Raw genomic sequence first — 23,594 nt, 5'->3', positions numbered from 1 at the left:
ATAATACAAAATATACATATTTAAATTGAATTACAATGTCCCCTTAACCACATGTAATTGGACAATGCAGTTGTAGTCTGATGAGCTGGGGAAACAAAAGAAGGCTATAAAAAGTATTTGCTATAATTCACATATCACACTCGTTTTGTCACATTCCTCCCCTACTTTTTTTTAGCCCTTGTTTCCCAGTGGCTCCCTAGCCCCAAGTAATCATTTCTTACAAGTCCAAAGTTTCTGGCCTGCTGTGGTTTCTCCTGGGTCTGATGGTAAGGTAGATAGCAGTACACAGTTCCTCTTTCTCCCACCAGGGTCCCATGGCTGCAGGCATATCTTCCCACCCAGCTGGAGTGGGGGTTTATGCTGTCCTGTGTCATAAGATGAGTCAACAATAAAACTGGGCCACTCCGGTGCACACATCCATGGTAGGAGAGTTGTAGTCCACCATCCCTTGGGTGCCTTGTCCACCCTTAATTGCCCAACTGAAAATAGTCCCTTGGCCTGTCCTTTGTTTCTGGAGGCCATGCTCCCCTCCCCCACATATCCGAGGGAAAACTGCCAAGTGGCAGGAAAACTTTCTGGCACCTTGTCCGTTTGTTTCTGGCAAAGATCCAATCCCCCCTCCCCCAAACACTCAAGAGACAACTGCCCAGTGGCAGGCAAGCGTGGGGGCTCCATTAATTCTTTGCTTATGGGGAATCCTCTGTCCCCCTCCCAAACCACATGTGGGTGCCCCTGTAAGTATGTTGGTGTGCATCTCCCCTCCCCTGCTACCACATCCAACTGTTGCACTACTTCCCTCGCCTCTGGCGCATCGGGGTAGTGTGAATCCTCATTGGACACAGACTTGTCCTCCTGGCAGCAAAACAAAGTGGATGGTCCAGTGCAGGCCTCTGGTATTGGGTCCTGGATTCCCAGATTTGGAGCTGGAGTGCGATGCATCAAAGCTGGTGGGGCTGGTGAATCTTGCTGTACTGGTGCCCTCTCAGACACCCACTCAGTCAACATCTCCTCATCTGCCAATTCTGCATAGGGGAAGGCATAAGTGTAATTTTCCCAGGGCCCCATGGTAGTGGCCTCTGACATGACAATTCCTTTATCCTCTCCCATTAATTCTGTCCTACAGTCTGTAAACATGATTTCTGCTGAGATCATATGTTGTGCAAGTTTATGATTCTCTTCTGTCACAATTGGGTACAGCTGTACATCACTTGCCCCGGAGAGCACACATGCGGTATCCTGCGTTACTTCATTAAACAAATTTTTTTCAGGCACAACAGGGATGGATAACTGGTCTTTTCTGTAATTCTGTTCTAGCTCAGACACAGTCTCAGGTTCCAATAACACTGGCAAATTATCAGAAGATGCTACTACATGGTACTTACTTGGTAGCTCTTTTCGATCCAAGTCACCAAATGGGAGAATTTCTCCTAATCCTTTCTGAGTAGTCGGAGGTACAACATCCTCACCAAGCAGTTCTTCTCCAGTCTCCCCCAAGATAGTAGCTTGGGCAACTGTATTTAATCCACTGGGATGGACCTCCCCCTGATTAACAGACTGAGCAGCCATCTTTTTAGAGTGTGACAAAAGATATTCCAATTGGCATTTTTCAGTATTCACTCGATAACACTGATCCTGCCACATATCAGTGTCTGTAAATCCTTGCCGCCATACCTCATCCTCTGCTTCTTCAAAACTCTGTTGCAGACATTGCATTTGTTCCCAGAGAGGTATGTGGGGACCTAAAGTGAGCATCCATTTTCTATAAACACTAAAGGCATTGATGGGATTCTCCTGATCTTTTAACAAACGTTTCAGGATATCCATGTGCGTGCAGTACAGGTAAGGTACACCCCGGATCTGGCATTCCACTATCAGCTCCTCCATACTCATTGTCTCTAGTGGATCTGTAGAATCTGCTAATGGGACAGATTCTATTAATACATTTGCAGGGGATTCATCAGGCATGTCCCTGTGCTGTAATAGTCCATTTACGTCTTGTTTGTATTGCTGATTATTGTTGTATCTGGATTCTCCCTTGGCCAGATTCTGCATAATACAAATAACTTCATGTGTAAAATCATCCCATGCTGGTTCATCCCGACAATTACAGGCACTTGCCTCCTCTTTCAACATTAGGAACACATCCAACAGGTTCTCCAATTTCTCCTGTAGACTGGCTCCTTCCCACATAATAATCTTTGGGCACTCCTCATCCCAATAATCCAAAATGTGCTGCATTGTGGTGGGGTGGTGCAACACATCCATATCCCCATCCTGCAGACACTGCCACAGTCCTTCATCCCAGTACGCCTTTCTCCTGGGTGTACTGGACTGCTTCATCCCTTCCTTTGGGAACTTTTGCAACACTGGGCTGTGACCTGCTCTCTTGTTCCTAGAGCTCACACCCATTTTACTTCCAGGGATCACCTCACTGTGATTTCCTCTCTTTGAGACACGGTTCCATCTTCCGCTCTCCTCTGGCGGGGTGCGCTTCCCCTTATCAAATCGGCACTTAGACGGCATCTTCCCTCGCCTAAAGCCCACAACGCTTTTCGTGACACTTTCTACCTTAAAGCCTTTAGGAGTAAGTTCAGGATAATGTGGTAACTGGTTTCTAGTGCTAACTGCTTTGCAGAGCCCTGGAATGTATCACGATACAGTTCCCCTGCAGCTCTACCCAGAGAAGACCTGGGACTGAGTGACCCCACTGCTTGCCACCAAAAATGTGAAGATACCGGGTTTATCTGGCCCAGTGCTACCCAGTACCTTCTAGGATTCGTATGGTCACTCAGGCAAAATGCAGTTATAAAAATACAACAGTATATTTATTGTTATACAAACAACACTAGAATATTAAATACACACAGTAAATAAATGCCAGGCAGATTTACCACATCATCTATCCCTTACCCCAATAACTTAAGGAGATATAGTCACCTGCTGTCCAGACTTCATGACCCATGGATCCCTCTCAGCTGCATATATAGACTTGAGTTAGAAAACGACAATTCAAAACTCCATCTTGCACCTTCCTGAATGAAATCCAAGCATGAACACCCCTCCCCCCTGGAGTTGTTCCTTATATATCACAGGTCTAATTTCCACAGTCTTTCCCCTCCCTGGACAAACCCCTGCATCTATTCTACTTCCCCATTGGCCAGTGCAGGACTAGGGGGTTTGGACAGGGCAGTGGAGATGAGATGTCCTTTCACAGAAGCCCCCTGCTGGGATGCAGACAGAACGTCTGGACTAGTCCTAAGGAGAACAATTGATGCTTAATTGGCTTCCCCTACTCCCAAGGATAAGGTAGCAGTGAGCCCCTCCTAAAATTAACCCCTTACACTACTTTGTGATGTCACAGGGTCCCCAGCTGTTCCATGCTTCCTGTAGAGGAAGGAGGGGGAGAATGAATGCAGCTCAAGCCCTCTCACCTGTATCCTAGACACCACCTGATCTTTACCCATAACCCTCCTGGCTTCAGTTTAAGGACAATGAATAACATTACTTCAAGTCATCAATATATAATACAAAATATACATATTTAAATTGAATTACAATGTCCCCTTAACCACATGTAATTGGACAATGCAGTTGTAGTCTGATGAGCTGGGGAAACAAAAGAAGGCTATAAAAAGTATTTGCTATAATTCACATATCACACTCGTTTTGTCACAGAAGGCTACACTGTTTCTTCATTCATTCCTATTTGAAAACCTACAATGGCTACAGAAGAACAAGAACAAGCAACTGCACTTCTCCTGCTTGCTGTGGCAAGAAGACTGCTGGTACAGAACCAAAGAGAAAGAAGGAGAAAGAATAGATCTTGTTGGAGCAAAGAGTGGTTCAAGAGGAGACACGTTCTCTCATATGCCCCTGCTACAGGAGATACGGGACAACAACCCAGATGATTTCAAGAATTTTCTTCGTATGAATGATTCTACAGGAACTGCTCCAACTAGTAACCCCTCTCATCCAGAGGGAGAACACCCATTTAAGGAGACCCATACCTTAGCTTGTAGCGCTTGCTACTACTTCTCATTTTGCTTGCTATTGTTGCTGCAAGGAAATCAAATGTGCCCTACTCCTTTCTTTGTGTTATCAGAGTGTTAGCACAATCAATCATCTTTTCTGCTAGTGCATCAGTTTCTTGTATTTCATTTATTCTGCGTCTCTTTCGCTTCTGATTTTTTTTTGCTGGTGTATCAGCTTGGGTCACATCTTGCCTGTCAGCAGTTAGCTGGCTTTCACGTGGAGTGCTATTAATTGTTGTAGCATCCTGGTCTTCAACTTCCAGCAAGAGCCCATCAGACAGTAGTGCAGGCTGAAAAAGAGCAAACGAATGAGGGAATGCAATTGCATGCATGTTCAAATGTTAACTATTTGCACATCTTTATGTTTCAGTTTCCATCAACAGAGGAAGGCTGGAAAGTGATAGCGGAAGATTTTGAGAGACTATGGAATTTCCCAAATTGCGGTGGTGCTATTGATGGCAAACATGTCCGAATCATGCCACTATCAAACAGTGGATCTTTCTACTATAAGTACAAAGGGTTTTTTAGCATTATTTTAATGGCCATAGTAGATGCGAACTATGAATTCCTACTTGTGGACATTGGAAAAAATGGAAGAGTCTCAGATGGTGGTGCATTGGAGCATACTACCTTCCATAAAAAAACTACAAAACAATGCCCTAAACCTTCCATCGCGGAGTAGCACAAAATATGGACTAAACTTTGTGTTTGTGGCAGATGACGCCTTTGCATTGCACAACATTTTAAAACCGTACCCTCAAAGAAATCTGACCATTGAAAGACGTATATTTAATTACAGACTATCACGTGCTCGGCGTGTAGTTGAAAATGCCTTTGGGATTCTAAGCAACAGGTTCCGAGTTTTTCATTCTACAATAAACCTGCGTTTGGACAAAGTAGTGATGGACTGTTGTGTTCTGCATAACTTTCTGCGGCGTAAAAGCAACAGTGGATGTACCACTCAGGTCAATGTGGAAAGTAATGTCGAGGACATGGAGGTAGTGGGCTTGACACCATTAGAGTGTGGACACTCTAAAAACAGTAGTGTATAGGCAAAATTTAATCGTGAAGCGTACCTTACCTATTTCAACGGTGATGGTGTCGTGCCATGGCAGAATGATTGCTTATGACTGTTTATATCCATGTTATAAATGGTTATTGTGTTGTTGATTGTTTGAACTTGAATAAATCTGTTACATGGCAATATCATAATGTACTGTACTTACTGTGCTGCTTGCAGGTATATCATATGCTTGCTCTACCTCTGTGGATGAACTGCTGTCTGTGGGCATGCTACTAGTGGACGTATGTGGTGTTTCTTGGTCCCTCACAAAGTGTAACATATCAAAGTACCACATCTTTGGCACATACACATCTTCAGCTGCAGCTCCAGATTTTTTTGCTGCTTCCACTTTATGTAATTATTTTTTATACACAGTCCTAAGGTTCTGGATCTTGCTTTTTGCCCATTCAACAGTTGCTCCAGGGTGATATGGCAGACATGCTTTTACAAGCTCTTGCATGGCCATGTTTCGCATCATTCTGTTAGAATACTCTTTGGATTTGGCTTTCCACAAACATGGGCGAGCCCTGTAGGTCTCAATAAAATCCTTCATTAGGTCAGCATTTCTTTCGTAAGCCATTGTGTTCTGTTTGGGTATAATAAAAAGAAACATAAGTCCCATCTGTGCTGTACAATAAACCAATGCAAGTACACATGTGTGCACTAATCACAAACAACTTACCGTATATGTGAACGAATGTACAGCTCCGAAGAATCGTAAAATCCCTTCGTATGTAATGGTCATGAACGGGTTACAGTTATAGAAGAAAAAAAAAAGAAAAAAAATCCATACACAAGGGTATTATACACGAATAGGCTTCACCCACAATGCTCCATTCTCTAAACAAACGCCCATGTCTGAGTGTTTAAAATTATAGAGGAGCCTGTCTGGCGCAGAGGAACGTGAGAAGATGGCGAATGAAGAGATGGTGTTAGTGGGGGTTGAGGCAATGGAGACGGAGACGCAGTCACAAATGGTGCTAGAAGGGCCAACAAATGTTGGAAAAGTTAAGGTGGGGGATGGAGATGCTCACGAAGAATGTACTGCAGGTAAAAGAGCAAAGTCAATGAGCCCTAGAGAGATGGAGATGATGGTAAAAGTACTGGATCAGTATGACTACGACTGTCAAAAGCGAAAATACAGAAAAGTGAATAATAGAAAGGAATTGATAATGCAAAAACTACTGCGATTACTGAAGAAAAAACTTGAAAAGAGAAGAAATAAATTCCAAGTCCAGAAGAGGTGGTCGGACCTTAAAAATAAAGAGGCTAGGAGACTGGTGCGAATCCGTAAAAACAGAAAAAAAAAGTGAGTAGCCCGTGTAATGTACCTGTTTAAAGGACTTTATGTATTTCATTCTACTGTCACATGAATCAATGCAAACACATGATTATTGTTTTGTCAGAAGCAAGAATTAATGGTGACAAGGCTACTGTAGATACCATAGATGTAATAACACCTGTTATAAAACAAGAAAAAATAAATGTGCCAGAGGGACCACAACACAAACTGATCTCAAGCAGTGGGCAAGGTGAGCACATTTCAGGTGTTGGAATAAAACTTGTATTAATAACTTTATTACAGATATAGAAACTAAATGGTAAAACATTTTTATTTTCTTGCTTCATAGATACCATCATCATATCCGATGAAAGTTCGGAAGAAAAAAATGTTGCCAAGCTCAACGATTATTTTAAAGAAATGAAAGGAAATATTGCCAACATTAAGAAAAAAAAATCAAAAACCTTGATAATACTTTTGATGACATGTATATGCTGTTTGCAACTGTTGTGTCACAAACCAGTAGCACCCTTTCACTGTAAAACTTTTTTTTTTTTCACGTTTCATATTGTACTATACAAATTTTATATTGTTATTTTTTTTACCTGCAATAAAACTGTTGCATTAACATTGTGTGGTTTATTCAGAGTATTTTATAATTATTATTTAGTAAAGGTTAATATGACTTTATAACTTTCATAGTTTTTAAACTTTATAAAGGTTAAATGTGAAATGATTGCCAACATACATGCAAAGGGTAATAACCCACGTGCTTTATACACGTGTAATGGTCTGCAGCCAGACAGGTGCAATACACATCTATACAAAACACAAGTCTGTGATGTGCGAATTCCGCACCACGTGGGATTAGGATTGACATAAAAATAACATACACACGCCCCCCAGGTTGAGGAAGTATCTGAGAATTGTCATGGATTGATCGGAAGTTTATACACACTACACAGCGGAAACCAGATTGAAACGAAAATATTAAACGGTACGACCAACCAAATGAGGCGATAATCGTCCATTTGGGCAGACTTTCGACCATCGTGTCACTGCACACACTGACCCGACTTTTGAACGAGCGGTCGTATGTCGGCTGATTCAGCCGATTATTGGACGAAAACCGTGTAGTGTGTACCCAGCTTTAGAACACTTCCAGCTGACGGGTAAGTCCCAGCGAGCAGAGGCCCAGAATATCTGGGTGGGAGGCAGTCACTGTGGACAGGGGATTGGTTACATTCTCCGGTAGCTGCAACACAGTCAGATAGAAATTTGTGCAGGTGAGCTGGTGCTCAAAGGCACCAGTCCAATACTCTAATGAAGAGGTGTATTGAGTGGCAGGGAGCCAGTGGGGCCACTAGTTATGGCTTTAAAATGAGTACAGAGGAGCAATTCTTTGCAACAAAGATTTCTTTACCAAACAGTCAGATGTATGGTATATGTATAGATGGAACCAGTAGTTGGCAATGCAAATTGCTCTGTATTGTAATTATGTCAACTGTCACAAGATGGCAACAGTGAGTTCTAGAGATGTGATCTCTTCCAGGAGCCCTGTGCTGTATTGAGTGCTGAAGGATTTAACCCCTCGGTGCCTGGAGCCACTCTATGTCAGGTTCAGGTGGCAGTGTTCTGGACTACTGTAATGGGCAAGAGATTAGACTGAGTAAAAGTGTACAGAATGCAACCACACTGAGAGCGTGTGTGCGTTGGAAACAGTGCAGGTGAACCGAGAAGGACGGGGACACTGTTCTGAAGCCTGCTAATAGGAGAACCGATGCCATGTGGGAAGCTGTGACACTCAAGACCAGTCTGTGAGTGGCGAGAGGGGGGTCGAGTGGTGAATCAGTTGGGGAGCACCACACTAACCTGACAGCACGAGTGTGGTCCCAGCACAAAAACCTGTCTCGTGGAGCCCGTATATGGTGTGCAGGGACGCCAGGCAGCTAGAAAGGGAGTCTGCTATACATGCTTCCAGCTGCAGTTCCAGACGGAAGACAGGTAAGTCTGATGTTGTGCTTTATGCCTATAGTGTTCTGTTCTCCGGGTACGGTGAAAGCTGTGCCACCAGAGTATGTTCTTGCGGAAGTAGGCAGGGCTGCAAGCGGGTCAGCAACTGGGGCCTGCGATGTCAGTAGCAGGTCTGGAGATACTGTGGTCGCGCCAAAATTAGTGAAGTGGCGTGTGGCGAACTGTAAGGCCAATGTGACGCCCGTGACAAGTACCAAATGAGAGCCAAGAGTACCAGCGGTCCAGTAGGGAGCAGCTTAGCTGGAGTGGACGTAGATAAAGAGTTTGTATGCCCAATTTTACTCACGATGATGGGAGCAATTAAAAAAGACGTCCGGCCACTTTAGCTGCTAGGCCACGCCCCCTACTACTACACTTTTAAATCATATTTTTGTCAAGAAATTTGACCAATAATAGAATTCCTCTGTGAAGTATAAAGTGTTTATTACATCATATTGTTCCAGAAAAGATGCCAAGTAGGGTATACTTGCAGACTGCACAACTATCTACTCCTATACTTTATTTTCAAATTTCTGCCATATAAATTGACCAATTACAGATTTACCTTGTGAGGTATAAGTCTTTATGACATCATATGGCTCTAGAAAAGTTGCCAAGTACACTATGCTTATAGTCTGCACATTTATCTTCTACTGTTATACTGCCCCTTATCACATTATATGGTTCCAACAAAACTGCCAAGTACAGTATGTTGATAGACTGCACAACTATCTTCTACTACTATACTTTAAACTCATATTTCTGTCATGTAAATTGGCCATCCGTAGGGAACCCACATGGCATCTCATACAGGGAGAACATACAAACTCCACACAGCTAAGGCCATGGTCGGGAATCGACCCCAGTGCTGTGAGGCAGAAGTGCTAACCACTAAGCCACCGTGATAGCCCTTTATGACATCATATTGTTCCAGCAAAGTTGCCAAGTACAGTTTTCCTGTAGTCTGCACAAAAATCCGCTACTCCTATATTTTAAACTCATATTTGTTATGTAAATTGACAATGACAGATTTTTCTTGTGAGGTTTAAGTCTTTATGACATCATATGACTCCAGTAAAGCTGCCAAGTACAGTGTGCTTATAGACTGCAAAATTATCTTCTACTATTACACATATTTCTGTCAATTAAATATGTCACTGATCTCTCAAGGGACAGATATAGATATCGTTATAATGGTGGTACTTAACACAATCCAATCTTTGAATAGTTGGTTTCCGGGAGCCTGTTATGGGAGGTGGGCGTGACGGGGGTGGGGCTCCAAAACGTGCGTCATTTTGGACCCACCCCGTGACGTCATGACGCTAAAAGCTTAATTTGACAGCGGGGGGCGGGGCAAAATGCTGCAATTCCACGGGAATCGCAGTGTTTGGGAGCTAATTCTGTCCACTTCACTAAGAAGTGGGGCACTTCCTAGTGAAGTGGGCAGAATTCGGGAGATTGCCACACTCACCCGGGAGTCCAGGAGACTCTCGCAAAATGCGGGAGTCTCCCAGACATTCCGGGAGAGTTGGCAAGTATGCATAATACCTCATTAGCAGATAGGGAAAAAAAGAGAAAGAAGAGTTGATGGTGCAATATTATGCGAAAAATAAATAAAATCAACCGAGTTACATTATGTGACATAATCACTCCTTCAATCTAACAAACTTAATTGTCCCCCGTTCTTCATATTAGGCACTGCTATTTTCATTCTCCAATGGATGCTTTCACATTATCAATATATGTATGGAAACATAAAGGAGAAACAATTCTGTTGTTCTTCACAGAGAATTTTTTAAACACACTATGCTAGATCCTGTATATTTTTCTCTTTGCATGACATCTATGAACCAAGGTGAAACTAGTCCCTTCACTTCTGGGGAGTTAAATTATCTGTTTTTTCATCACAAGCACCTGTGATGTGAAGATTGAAAGAATCTATTTTGTAAATCCATTACCTTGGAGGAAGGAGGTGTTGTGTGAAGAACAGAATTGTTTCTCCTTTATGTTTCCATACATATATTGATAATGTGAAAGCATCCATGGGAGAATGAAAATAGCAATTAAGTTTGTTAGATTGAAGGAGTGATTATATCACATAATGTAACTGGGTTGATTTTATTCATTTTTGATATAATATTGCACCATGAATTTTTCTATTTTTTTCCATATCCGCTACTGAGGTATTAGGAAGATCTACCATTCAATTGGATTGATATCTATATCTGTCCCTTGAGAGATCAATGGAGCTGAATTGATTCTCATTCTTTATATATACAGCTATTTATTTTTGTCATCTGTGTACTGTTGTCATTTTAGCAGCAATTTATGGTGAAGTGCTAATTATAGGTTGATTTATTTTTTATAAGTAAATGTGTCACGCTTCAAGGCAGAAAATAACAGCTAAGGACGCCCATAATATGATGAAATACACAATATTTATTGCAGATATGTTTCCAGAAAATGCAGTATGGTACAAACTTGATGGTGTAGATATAGAACAGGGATTGCAAGGAGATGCAGAAAGAACATAACAGGAACACAGCTGATGCAGGTTAACAGGTAGTTTGTAGAAATTTCAGGGAACAGATGAACCAGGAGCACAGCAAGGAAAAGAACAGCAACATATAAGAACAATGACCAGTACAGAAAGAGAGAGAGGCAGGTATAAATAGGGAACACCCTCGTGCAGGAGATAATTGGTGCAACAAGTTAACTCCTAAAAGATAGCGAAGCAAAGCAGCACCTCTGGTGGATCAGAGGTACTACCGGTTAATACATTCAGTGAAATACAATAATAAAGTCCAATCCCAGAGGCAGGAGCTGTCGAGATGAAGCAGCTTCCTGACACGATGCTGCAGAGGAAACGAGGCAGATCCTGACAAAATTGACCAATGCCAGAATTCCCTTGTGAATAATAAGGGTTTATGACATCATATGGTTTCATCAAAGCATTCAAGTACAGTATGCTTATAGACCGCACAATTCTTTTCTACTTCATTAGTTTAAATTCAGTTTTCTGTCATGTAAATTGAAAAATTACATTAATCTCTTGTGAGGAAAAAGTGTTTATGACATCATATGGTTCCAGAAAAGCTTCCAAGTACAGTACACTTATAGACTACACAATTATCTTCTACTATTATAGTTTAAACTCATATTCTTGTCATGTAAGTTGACCAATGACAGAATTCCCTTATGAGGAAAAAGTCTTCATGACATCATATGGCAGTACAGCTGCCAAGTACAATGTCTGTAGTCTGCACAGCGATCCTCTACTCAGGGCCACCGAGAGGGGGGGGCGGGAGGGTACACTTTACCCGGGTCCGGCCATGCAGTCGTTGCTATTTTTGAAAATTTTCCTTTTTTTTTTTAACTTTTTCTTATCTTGCGCTTTATTTTTTTTCCATTGGTGGGGAGAGCAATAAGATATAAAAAAGGTAAGAGAAAATAATACTCACGTGACCGCGGCGCCGCATCCCTCCTCTCCTATCTTCTCCATTCACACTGACTGTCGGGCGTGACGTCATCAAGTCACGCCCGACAGTCAGTCAGTGAAGCCAGAAGAAAGAAGAGAAGAGAAGACAGAAGAGAAAAAAACCTACCAAAAGGTAGGTAAAGAAACGGAGAGTCAAGGAGGGGAAAACAGAAAGGGACAGTGCTATAAAGAAGGGACACAGAGGGACAGAGAAAAAAAGGGACACAGAGGGACAGAAAAAAAGGGACACAGAGGAAAAAAGGGACACAGAGGGACAGAGAAAAAAAGGGACACAGAGGGAAAGAGAAAAAAAGGGACACAGAGGGACAGAGAAAAAAGGGACACAGAGGGACAGAGAAAAAAAGGGACACAGAGGGACAGAGAAAAAAAGGGACACAGAGGAAAAAAGGGGGACAGAGAAAAAAAGGGACACAGAGGAAAAAAGGGGCACAGAGGAAAAAAGGGACAGAGAAAAAAAGGAAAACGGGCACAGAGGAAAAAAGGGACACAGAGGGACAGAGAAAAAAGGGACACAGAGGCACAGAGGAAAAAAGTGACACAGAGGGACAGAGAAAAAAAGGGACACAGAGGAAAAAAGGGACACAGGAAAAAGGGACACAGAGGCACAGAGGAAAAAAGGGATACAGAGGGACAGAGAAAAAAGGGACACAGAGGGACAGAGAACAAAAGGGACACAGAGGGACAGAGAAAAAAGGGACACAGAGGGACAGAGAAAAAAAGGGACACAGAGGGACAGAGAAAAAAGGGACACAGAGAAAAAAAGGGACACAGAGGAAAAAAGGGGGACAGAGAAAAAAAGGGACACAGAGGAAAAAAGGGGCACAGAGGAAAAAAGGGACACAGAGGGACAGAGAAAAAAAGGAAAACGGGCACAGAGGAAAAAAGGGACACAGAGGGACAGAGAAAAAAGAGGCACAGAGGAAAAAAGGGACACAGAGGGACAGAGAAAAAAAGGGACAGGAAAAAAGGGACACGGGGACAGAGGAAAAAAGGGACACATAGGAAAAAAGGGACACAGAGAGACAGAGGAAAAAAGGGACACATAGGAAAAAAGGGACACAGAGGGACAGAGGAAAAAAAGGACACAGAGGAAAAAAGGGACACAGAGGGACAGAGAAAAAAAGGGACACGGGCACAGAGGAAAAAAGGGACACAGAGGGACAGAGAAAAAAGGGACACAGAGGGACAGAGAAAAAAGGGACACAGAGGAAAAAAGGGACACAGAGGAAAAAGGGACACAGAGGCACAGAGGAAAAAAGGGATACAGAGGGACAGAGAAAAAAGGGACACAGAGGGACAGAGAAAAAAAGGGACACAGAGGGACAGAGAACAAAAGGGACACAGAGGGACAGAGAAAAAAAGGGACACAGAGGGACACAGAAAAAAAGGGACACAGAGGAAAAAAGGGGGACAGAGAAAAAAGGGGACAGAGGAAAAAAGGGACACAGAGGAAAAAAGGGACACAGAGGGACAGAAAAAAAAAGACACAGGAAAAAAGGGACACAGAGGGACAGAGGAAAAAAGGGACAGAGAAAAAAAACAAAGGAAAAAAGGGACACAGAGGGACAGAGGAAAAAAGGGACACAGAGGCACAGAGGAAAAAAGGGACACAGAGGGACAGAGGAAAAAAGGGACACTGGCACAGAGGAAAAAAGGGACACAGAGGGACAGAGAAAAAAGGGACACAGAGGCACAAAGGAAAAAAGAGACAGAGGGACAGAGGAAAAAGGGACACAGAGAAAAAAAGGGGCACAGAGGAAAAAGGGACACAAAGGAAAAAAGGGATACAGAGGGACAGAGAAAAAAAAGGACACAGGAAAAAAGGGACACAGAGGAAAAAAGGGACACAGAGGGACAGAGAAAAATGGACACAGAGGGACAGAGAAAAATGGACACAGAGGGACAGAGAAAAAAAGGGACACAGAGGGACAGAGAAAAAAAAAGGGACACAGGGACAGAGAAAAAAAGGGACACAGAGGAAAAAAGGGACACAGAGGGACAGAGAAAAAAAGGGACACAGAGGCACAGAGGGAAAAAAGGGACACAGAGGGACAGAGGAAAAAAGAGACACAGAGGCACAGAGGAAAAAAAGGACACAGAGGCACAGAGGAAAAAAGTGACACAGGCACAGAGAAAAAAAGGGACACAGAGGGACAGGGAAAAAAAGGGACAAAGAGGGACAGAAAAAAAGGGACACAGAGGGACAGAGAAAAAAAGGGACACAGGGACAAAGAAAAAGAGGAACAGAGGAAAAAAAGGGACACAGAGGGACAGAGAAAAAAAGGGACACAGAGGGACAGAGAAAAAAAAGGACACAGAGGAAAAAATGGACAAAGAGGGACAGAGGAAAAAAGGGACACAGGCACAGAGGAAAAAAGGGGCACAGAGGGAAAAAAGGGACACAGGCACAGAGAAAAAAAGGGACACAGGGATAGAGGAAAAAAGGAACACAGAGGGACAGAGAAAAAAGGGACAGAGAAAAAAAGGGACACAGGGACAAAGAAAAAGAGGAACAGAGGAAAAAAAAGGGACACAGAGGGATAGAGAAAAAAAAGGGACACAGAGGGACAGAGAAAAAAAGGGACACAGAGGGACAGAGAAAAATGGACACAGGGACAGAGAAAAAAAGGGACACAGAGGGACAAAGAAAAAAAAGGGACTCAGGGACAGAGGAAAAAAAGGGACACAGAGGGACAGAGAAAAAAAGGGACAGAGGAAAAAAGGGGCACAGAGGAAAAAAGGGACACAGAGGAAAAAAAAGGAAACAGGAAAAAAGGGACACAGGGGGACAGAGGAAAAAAAGGGACACAGAGGGACAGAGAAAAAAAAAAGGGACACAGGGACAGAGAAAAAAAGGGACACAGAGGAAAAAAGGGACACAGAGGGACAGAGAAAAAAAGGGGCACAGAGGGAAAAAAGGGACACAGAGGGACAGAGGAAAAAAGAGACACAGAGGCACAGAGGAAAAAAAGGACACAGAGGCACAGAGGAAAAAAGTGACACAGGCACAGAGAAAAAAAGGGACACAGAGGGACAGGGAAAAAAAGGGACAAAGAGGGACAGAAAAAAAGGGACACAGAGGGACAGAGAAAAAAAGGGACACAGGGACAAAGAAAAAGAGGAACAGAGGAAAAAAAGGGACACAGAGGGACAGAGAAAAAAAGGGACACAGAGGGACAGAGAAAAAAAAGGACACAGAGGAAAAAATGGACAAAGAGGGACAGAGGAAAAAAGGGACACAGGCACAGAGGAAAAAAGGGGCACAGAGGGAAAAAAGGGACACAGGCACAGAGAAAAAAAGGGACACAGGGATAGAGGAAAAAAGGAACACAGAGGGACAGAGAAAAAAGGGACAGAGAAAAAAAGGGACACAGGGACAAAGAAAAAGAGGAACAGAGGAAAAAAAAGGGACACAGAGGGATAGAGAAAAAAAAGGGACACAGAGGGACAGAGAAAAAAAGGGACACAGAGGGACAGAGAAAAATGGACACAGGGACAGAGAAAAAAAGGGACACAGAGGGACAAAGAAAAAAAAGGGACTCAGGGACAGAGGAAAAAAAGGGACACAGAGGGACAGAGAAAAAAAGGGACAGAGGAAAAAAGGGGCACAGAGGAAAAAAGGGACACAGAGGAAAAAAAAGGAAACAGGAAAAAAGGGACACAGGGGGACAGAGGAAAAAAAGGGACACAGAGGGACAGAAAAAAAAACGGGACACAGAGGGACAGAGAAAAAACGGGACACAGAGGGACAGAGAAAAAAAGGGACACAGAGGGACAGGAAAAAAGGGACACAGAGGAAAAAAGGGACACAGAGGCACAGAGGAAAAAAGGGACACAGAGGAAAAAAGGGACACAGGTGGACAAAGGGAAAAAAAGGGACACAGAGGGACAGAGAAAAAACTGGACACAGAGGGACAGAGAAAAAAAGGGACACAGAGGGACAGAGAGGAAAAAAGGGACACAGAGGGACAGAGAAAAAAAGGGACACAGAGGGAAAAAAGGGACACAGAGGGACAGAGAAAAAAAAGGGGAGAGAATCACTAATTAAAAAAAAGGGGAGAGAAGCACTAATTAAAAAAAAGGGGAGAGAAGCACTAATTAAAAAAAAAAAAGGAGAGGCACAGAGTGAAAAAGAAGGGAAAGCAGCATGGAGGGCGCAGTGTAGTTGTGATGAAGGGGCACAGTATTATGTGTGTGATGGCACAGGGGGCTTGTTGCAATGTAGTGTGTGTGAGGTAGGTGGTGGCTAATTAATGGGCGCTATGTTGTTTGTAGGGTGATGGTGGGGCAATTTAATAGTGGGGACTATTAATTTAAGATGGGGTGGTTTGGGGGCTATTGAATATGGGGGTGAGTTTAGGGAGAATGAGGTCTATTTATTAAATGTGACTATGAGTTATTTAATGGCAGTGATGATTGCGGGAAATAGGTATTGCTTTTTACAGGAAGGTAATAGGTTTATTTATTAAATGTGAATACTATTATTTTAATGTTGGGGCTGGAGGAAGGCTTAATTATTAATCGTGGGTGCTATTGATTTAACGCCGGGGCTGGCTGTAATTTTCTAAATGAAGCCATTTTTTTCCCAAATAGGTCCTCCAACAATCCAGGATCCGGACAAGCCGCAACTAAAGAAAGCAGCAGTCACAGGTGGTGAAAGTGAGAAGAACAGGTAGAAGAGAGCAGCAGAGTGTGTGAAATGTCGTGATTCTAGTAGGGAAAATGTCAATTTTTGGTGAGTGTTGTGCCCAATGTAAGGTGCAGGCCAAGACTGAACTCTTTGTGTACACACTGCATTCTTTCTATACTACACTGTGGTGCTAGATGGCTTAAAAGTCAGGAGTGCTGGGACATATGTCACGCTCTGGTGAATTCAGGACCTAGTGATTTTGATGTGCTAGCCACGCCCCCAAATGTATGACCACACCCCCGAAAATTTTTGCACCGCCGTTAGGCTAGCAACGACCCAACGGTACATTGACACGCCCCCGAATTTATGACCACACCTCCGAAAAATTTTTAGGGCTTACTCGACTATGAGGGGGGCCCCATGAATTTGTTGTACCCGGGCCCTGAATTCCTCTTGGCAGCCCTGCCTCTACTACTATACTTTAAACTCATTTTCCTGTCATGTAAATTGACCAATGACAGAATTCCCTTGGGAGGTATAAATCTTTATGATATTATGCAGTTACAGATATGTTGCCAAGTACAGAATGCTTATAAACTGCAAAACTATCTTCTACTACTACACTTTAAAATCAGATTTTTGTCAAGTATTATGACCAATAACAGAATTCCTTTGTGAGCTACAAAGTCTTTACAACATCATATTGTTGCAGATATGATGACATGTTGAGTATGCTTGTAGACTGCACAACTATCTTCTACTATTATAGTTCAAACTCATATTCCTGTCTTGTAAATTGACCAAGGACAAAATTCACTTATGAGGAATAGGTCTTATGACATCTTATGGTTCCAGCAAAGCTGCCAAGTACAATATGTACTTATATATGTATATAAGTGTATTATAGAAAGCAAAATAATTTTTACTACACTTTAAAATCAGATTTTTGTCCAAAAAATTGACTAATGACATAATTCTCTTGTGAGTAACAAGTCTTTATGACATCATATGGTTCCACCAAACCATCCAAGTAATGTATGCTTATAGACTGCACATCTATCTTCTACTACTTTTCTTTATTTTAGATTTCTGTAATGTAAATTGACCAATGACAGTGTCATGGTCTCAAGCGATTGGCAGGTCTTTATGATGCGAATCCTAGGGTTCGTACAGTTTAGCGCTACTCCAACAGGGCGCGGAGTCTAACGAATAGACGAGGTTCATCAAATATTCTACGAAACGCTGCGGTGAAAGCGGCACAATCAGCCAGGAGTGGATCATCACGTTCCCCAGGCTAAAGCCTGGCCTGATAGTAGTGATATTAGATAAGCCACCTTAGACCGCTGAGTAGAAAAGTTCTGTGGCTGGAGTTCAAACTGTATAGAACATTGATTCAGGAAACCCCGGCATAATTTGGGGTCCCTGTCGAACTTAGAAGGAGTCGGAATGCGCAAAGTAGAGTTAGAGGGTAAAGGTAGGCCAGGTTCCGGAGGCAGCGAGGCTTTGAAATCCTTGTAGAAGCTGTCGCTGAATCGCGTCCTGTTGCTCCACTCAGCTGAGCAAATGCTGCAACATGTCTTTCGCCAAGGGTTCCACGTTGGGATCCGACATAGTAAAGAAAAGTTTGGCCTGTTCCTACTGTCACGGTCTCAAGCGATTGGCAGGTCTTTTCGAATCCTAGGGTTTGTGCAGTTTAGCGCTACTCCAACAGGGCGTGGAGTCTAACGAGTAGACGGTGTTCACCAGGAACTGCCGCAAAGCAGTATGGTATTAGCTGCGTCTGCTCGCAGGTCGGGGCCCCTGCTAGAGTACTGAGCGAGACCCTCTTGGGAAGACAGTAGACAAGGGACAGTCAATAGCGATGAAGGGTAGATGAAATACCGGAACAGCTGACGGAGAGTCAGCTCTGTAGACAAGAGAATGGATCTGCAGGTATTTAGTTGGAGCGTAAGCTCTGTAGACAAGCAGGCAGGATAGCGGGTGCTTGGTTGGAGCATAAGCTCTGTAGACAAGCTGGCAGGATAGCGGGTGTTTGGTTGGAGTGTAAGCTCTGTAGACAAATGGAATAGCAGGTACTGGGTTGGAGCGTAAGCTCTGTAAACAAGTAGAATAGCAGGTACTTGGTTGGAGCGTAAGCTCTGTAGACAAGTAGAATAGCAGGTACTTGGTTGGAGCGTAAGCTCTGTAGACAAGTAGAATAGCAGGTACTTGGTTGAAGCGTAAGCTCTGTAGACAAGTAGAATAGCAGGTACTTGGTTGGAGCGTAAGCTCTGTAGACAAGTAGAATAGCAGGTACTTGGTTGGAGCGTAAGCTCTGTAGACAAGTAGAATAGCAGGTACTTGGTTAGAGTGTCAGCTCTGCAGAAAAGTAGAATAGCAGGTACTTGGTTGAAGCATCAGCTCTGCAGACAAATAGAACAGCAGGTACTTGCTTTGAAGCGTAAGCTCTGTAGACAAGTAGAATAGCAGGTACTTGATTGAAGCGTAAGCTCTGTGGACAAGTAGAATAGCAGGTACTTGATTTGAAGCGTAAGCTCTGTAGACAAGTAGAATAGCAGGTACTTGATTGAAGCATAAGCTCTGTAGACAAGTAGAATAGCAGGTACTTGGTTGAAGCGTCAGCTCTGCAGACAAGTAGAATAGCAGGATAAAGAGCAGCCACGTCTGGACACCAAAAGGCAACTGAGGAACAGGCACTGAGTGTACAGAGGAGGTGCCTTTTGTATTTGGAGCCAAAATTGCCTGGCCAATGAGAAAGCAGCCATAGGTTTTATGAATGCGCAGACCCGAATCCAAGATGGAGGCGCCCGGGACGAACCGGAGAGAGGTAAGTTTGCCAGGGGTCGGGTGAGCTGCCCTATACCCCGGCGAGTGACAGACAGATTTTCCTTGTGAGGTATATATCTTTATGACATCATATGGTTCCAGCAAAGCTGCCAAGAACAGTATACTTATAGACAACAAAACAATTCTCTACTAAAACACTTTAAAATCAGATTTCTGGCAAATAAATTGACCAATGGCAGAATTCCCTTGTGAGGTATAACTCTTTATGACTTCACATGGTTCCAGTAAAGTTGCCAAGTACAGTATGTTTGTAGGCTGCCAATCTTATACTACTACACCTTAAAATCATATTCCTGTCATGTAAATTGACCAATGACAGAAATCTTTTGTGAGGTTTAAGTCTTTGTGACCACATATGGTTCCAGCAAAACTGCAAAAAACAGTTTGCTTATATACCGCACAATTCTCTTCTACTACATTACTTTAAATTTCTTTTTTGGGGGGGGGGGGGGCGTGGCCTGGACGCCATTGTGACTGGTCGCCTTGCCTGAGAGCTCCGTGCACTGCTCTGGAGTGAAACTCTTTTGGAGCCTCCTACAATAGTCCTGGAGCCGCTATTCGTGAGGGAAAGTGAGGAGGACCACTTGGGCGCAAGATCAGTCAGACTCTGAGCCAGCCGGAGACAGCTAATCGGCAATTCGCGGGCCCGATTTCCTGCCAAACCCCGGAGTCGAGATTGCGGAGGCGATTGTAGGAGGCGGACAAGACCTGGACGCAAGCAGGGGGAATTAAACACCTGCACTACAGCGTGGTGCCCTGTGCCCTCCCCGCTGAACGCACTCCCTCCGGCAAGAATCTCAGAGCTCACCCGCATCTTCGCCGACAGAGAGAGTCCCAGCGCCATCTTGACCCCGAGGCGGTGATCCACACAGCGCAAGGTGAGGAGACAGCAAAAGGGTAACCTCATTCTTGGCAACTCTCCCGGAATGCCCGGGAGACTCCCGCACTTTGCGAGAGTCTCCCGGACTCCCAGGTGAGTGTGGCAATCTCCCGAATTTTGCCCGCTTCACTAGGAAGTGCCCACTTGTGAAGTGGGCAGAATTAGGTCCCAAACGCTGCGATTCCCGGATGAATCGCGGCGTTTGGCCCCGCCCCCGCTGTCAAATGACGCTTGTTTGCGTCATGCCGTCACAGGGGGCGTGGCCAAATGGCGCGATTTTGGCCGCCCCGCCCCCCTCACGTCCACCTCCACTGGCAGGCTCCCGGAAGAGAACTGAAGATGGTTGGCAAGTATGGGTAACCTCAGACCAGCGGTCCTGTAGATTTTACTGGGTCCCTCACTTCAGCGTGCAGAAGTGTAGTGCTGCGGAATATCCTTCCCCCTGTTAGGAACCTGCTTCTGATAAGGGCTTTAAACTGTCCACAGAGTCTTATAAACCCCCTTGTTGGAAGAAAAGTGGGAGCCACATAGTACTTTCTCTCTGGCTCAAAAAGTCCTACAGTACAGTACTGGGCAACCTATATTATATTCTCTATACCAGGACCTTTATGTAAGCTCTTGGACACTGTCTGTATGAAGATGTGAGCACATCAAACAATACGAATACTGTAAAATTCTCAAATACAGAGTGTCCTGTGTGTACCCACAGTTATGTGCTCTTGAAGTTCCGTTTTTACAAGTCTATCCTTATGTGTGATAACCACGCTACCATCTTGTGGATGTTTGAAGAATTACACGCTGAAGATATTTCTTTTACTCTCTAATCAGTGCATGGTGCTGCATGTGAAGTGTAATGATGATGTTCTTAACCTAGTGTGAATGGCGGCCTAGGCGACTATGAGGAGAAGTGGCCAGCGACGATCGCCAAGCACGCAGTTCCTTTCAGTATCAACCTGAGTTTTTATCATAACCTAACCTGGTGAACACTCCGATTTGTAGATGGGCAAAGATAGGAGAAGCTCTGTCAAAAAAGGAGCTACAAATCTTTCTAGCTCTTCTCAGCGTTCTGATTTGCGGCAATTCTTGCAAGTTCCCAGCTCACCGACAATGTCTGAAAGCCAGCAATCACCATCTCTGGCAACATCAGTTTCCTCTGGTTCATCATCCCTAAGTGCTGGCCAGCTTTCTAATCGTCCAGCAGGTTCCCGCGATACTAGTGAGATTTTACAGTTGCTCAAGTCTCTGCCTACTAAGCAAGAATTACCGAGCAAGGCGGACTTTGAGAAATTAGAAATTAAGCTACAAGATATTGTACGTAAAGAAGAGGCAAACATCCAGGCTGATCTCTCCCGCATCACCTCAAGACTATCGGTGTTAGAAGAAAGTAAAGAGGAAGCAGCTGAGAACCATAACAGCCTTAAAGATGTGGTTTCTTGCCAAGCCACGGAATTGACGATGCTACGAACCAGGATGGATGATCTCGATAATAGGGGCCGCAGGAACAACTTGAGGCTACGCAGTATCCCAGAAGACATCCCGACTCAAGGTCTAGTCGATGTACTGACTAAAATCTTCAATGAGATTCTTGAACAAGATCCAAATGAACGAATCACCTTCGACAGAGCTCATAGAGCCCTTCGTCTGAGAGGAGTAGCATCGGAGAGACCCTGGATATGCAGGCTCCACTACTTTACTCAGAAGGAGGAGATTCTAAATAAAGTCAGGCGTCTGGAGAAAGTAGAATTCGATGGGAACACTATACAGATTTTCCAAGACTTATCGTGGCACACTTTGCAAATTCGCAGGATGTTGAGACCTCTTACATCTGAGCTAACTAAGAATAATATCAGATACCGGTGGGGGTTCCCTATGAGCCTTCAGGTCACTCACCAAGGCCAATCACTGACCCTTCGGGAGCCTGCGGAGCTAGAGTCCTTCTGCAGAGCACTTGACATCCAAATGGTGGTGCTAACCGAATGGCAATCTCATCATCAGCTACTATCACCAAATTCGTCTTCCACAGTCTCGGATAATATGCAGCGGGTGGGAAAATCGAAGAAGAATGCCAAGAGAAGACAGAGTGTGCCTACTGAGGAGATCACCTGAATTTGATCACAAATGCTCTTGTATCTTGATATATTTCTAAGTATTTGGACGCTATGCTGGTGTTAAAGTTCACATAACTGTGACTTGTGGCTTCAAATACACAGTTAGATTATATTATAATAGGAGAATGTTTTGTGTTTTTCGATCTCCTTTCTCTTTTCTACAGGTGGAGCAAACGGAAGAATCTCTTACTGGACTTTGGGTCTGAGTTTTCTTACGCATAGTTATTCTACCTTCCGTCTTGTAAGCTTTTGACTTAACAGAGATGTAGTCTAAATGCTTTGGGACATAAAGCTTACACAGTTTATAAGGATGTTCTCTATAATTACACTATCAAATGTTCTTAGGGTGTATTTTGTATTCTACATTTTGTATTTTGATACGTTTTTTAATAGGTAAAGAAAGGAACAAGAAATTATTTTCTTTTTTGATATATATCTGAATAGATTTGTTATTTGGTGGTTGTCGCTGTCACCAATCCTCTGTGACCCCCCTTAACCGCACTCCACATTTCCGGCACATGGATGACTTTTTTTCATCCATTTGTGTCAGAAGCAGTTTAATTCCATCCACACTTTTAATGTGGTTCGGCTCTTTCTGGTTGTTATTTTTGCTTTTTCCTTTTAACCCCTCTCTCTTTCTCCCTTCCTGTCCTATCCCTTCTAGGAGCACAGTCAAGGTTTACTTCCTAGAATGACACTCAAGATAGCATCTATCAATGCAAAGGGGCTAAACATACCAAAAAAAAGATCGAGAGCCCTGCAGGATCTCCAGAATGACAAGGTTGACATAGCTTTTTTTCAAGAGACCCATTTCAAACAGGACACAGCCCCTTCTTTCTGTAACTATCTCTACCCTCACGCCTACTTTAGTAGCAATAGTAAGGGGAAGACTCTAGGTGTGGCCATTCTCTTCTCTAAACGTCTCCCACTTCTTAATGTAACAAAACACAGGTTGGAGGAGGGGAGGGGTATTCTAGTAAAATGTAATATCTTTAACCATCCATTCACCTTTGTCAATGTTTACTCACCTAACCAGGGGCAGCCTGGCTTCTTCGAGAAAATTATGGAGCAAGTGGACTCTCTCCGAGAGCTAATTCTGGTGGTTGGCGGGGACTTGAACTGGACTCTTCATCCAGAACTAGACTCATCCTCTAAGTCGCACAGATACTCAGACAAATTGTATCGTAAGGTAAGGCGCACCTTACACACCCACCAGCTGGCTGACGTATGGAGACAAAATC

The 23,594-nt window shown here is 43.6% G+C and overlaps 1 long non-coding RNA gene across 2 annotated transcripts; it reads right to left on the bottom strand.

The window, feature by feature from the left end:
- Positions 1 to 3,831: 3,831 nt before the first annotated feature.
- On the bottom strand, positions 3,832 to 8,741 carry LOC142142911 (uncharacterized). Of its 2 annotated transcripts, none has more exons than XR_012689390.1 (3): positions 8,249 to 8,741; positions 5,258 to 5,680; positions 3,832 to 4,321 (listed from the first exon to the last, which is right to left on the bottom strand). It is a non-coding gene; the product is annotated as an uncharacterized LOC142142911 (long non-coding RNA). The 2 variants fall into 2 exon arrangements; XR_012689391.1 differs by lacking the exon at positions 8,249 to 8,741 and adding an exon at positions 5,777 to 6,258.
- Between the last annotated feature and the right edge of the window lie 14,853 nt (positions 8,742 to 23,594).

This window comes from Mixophyes fleayi, chromosome 3, assembly GCF_038048845.1.
Source record: "Mixophyes fleayi isolate aMixFle1 chromosome 3, aMixFle1.hap1, whole genome shotgun sequence".
NCBI classification, from domain to species: Eukaryota; Metazoa; Chordata; class Amphibia; order Anura; family Limnodynastidae; genus Mixophyes; species Mixophyes fleayi.
This window is presented reverse-complemented; position numbering and strand designations above follow the sequence as displayed.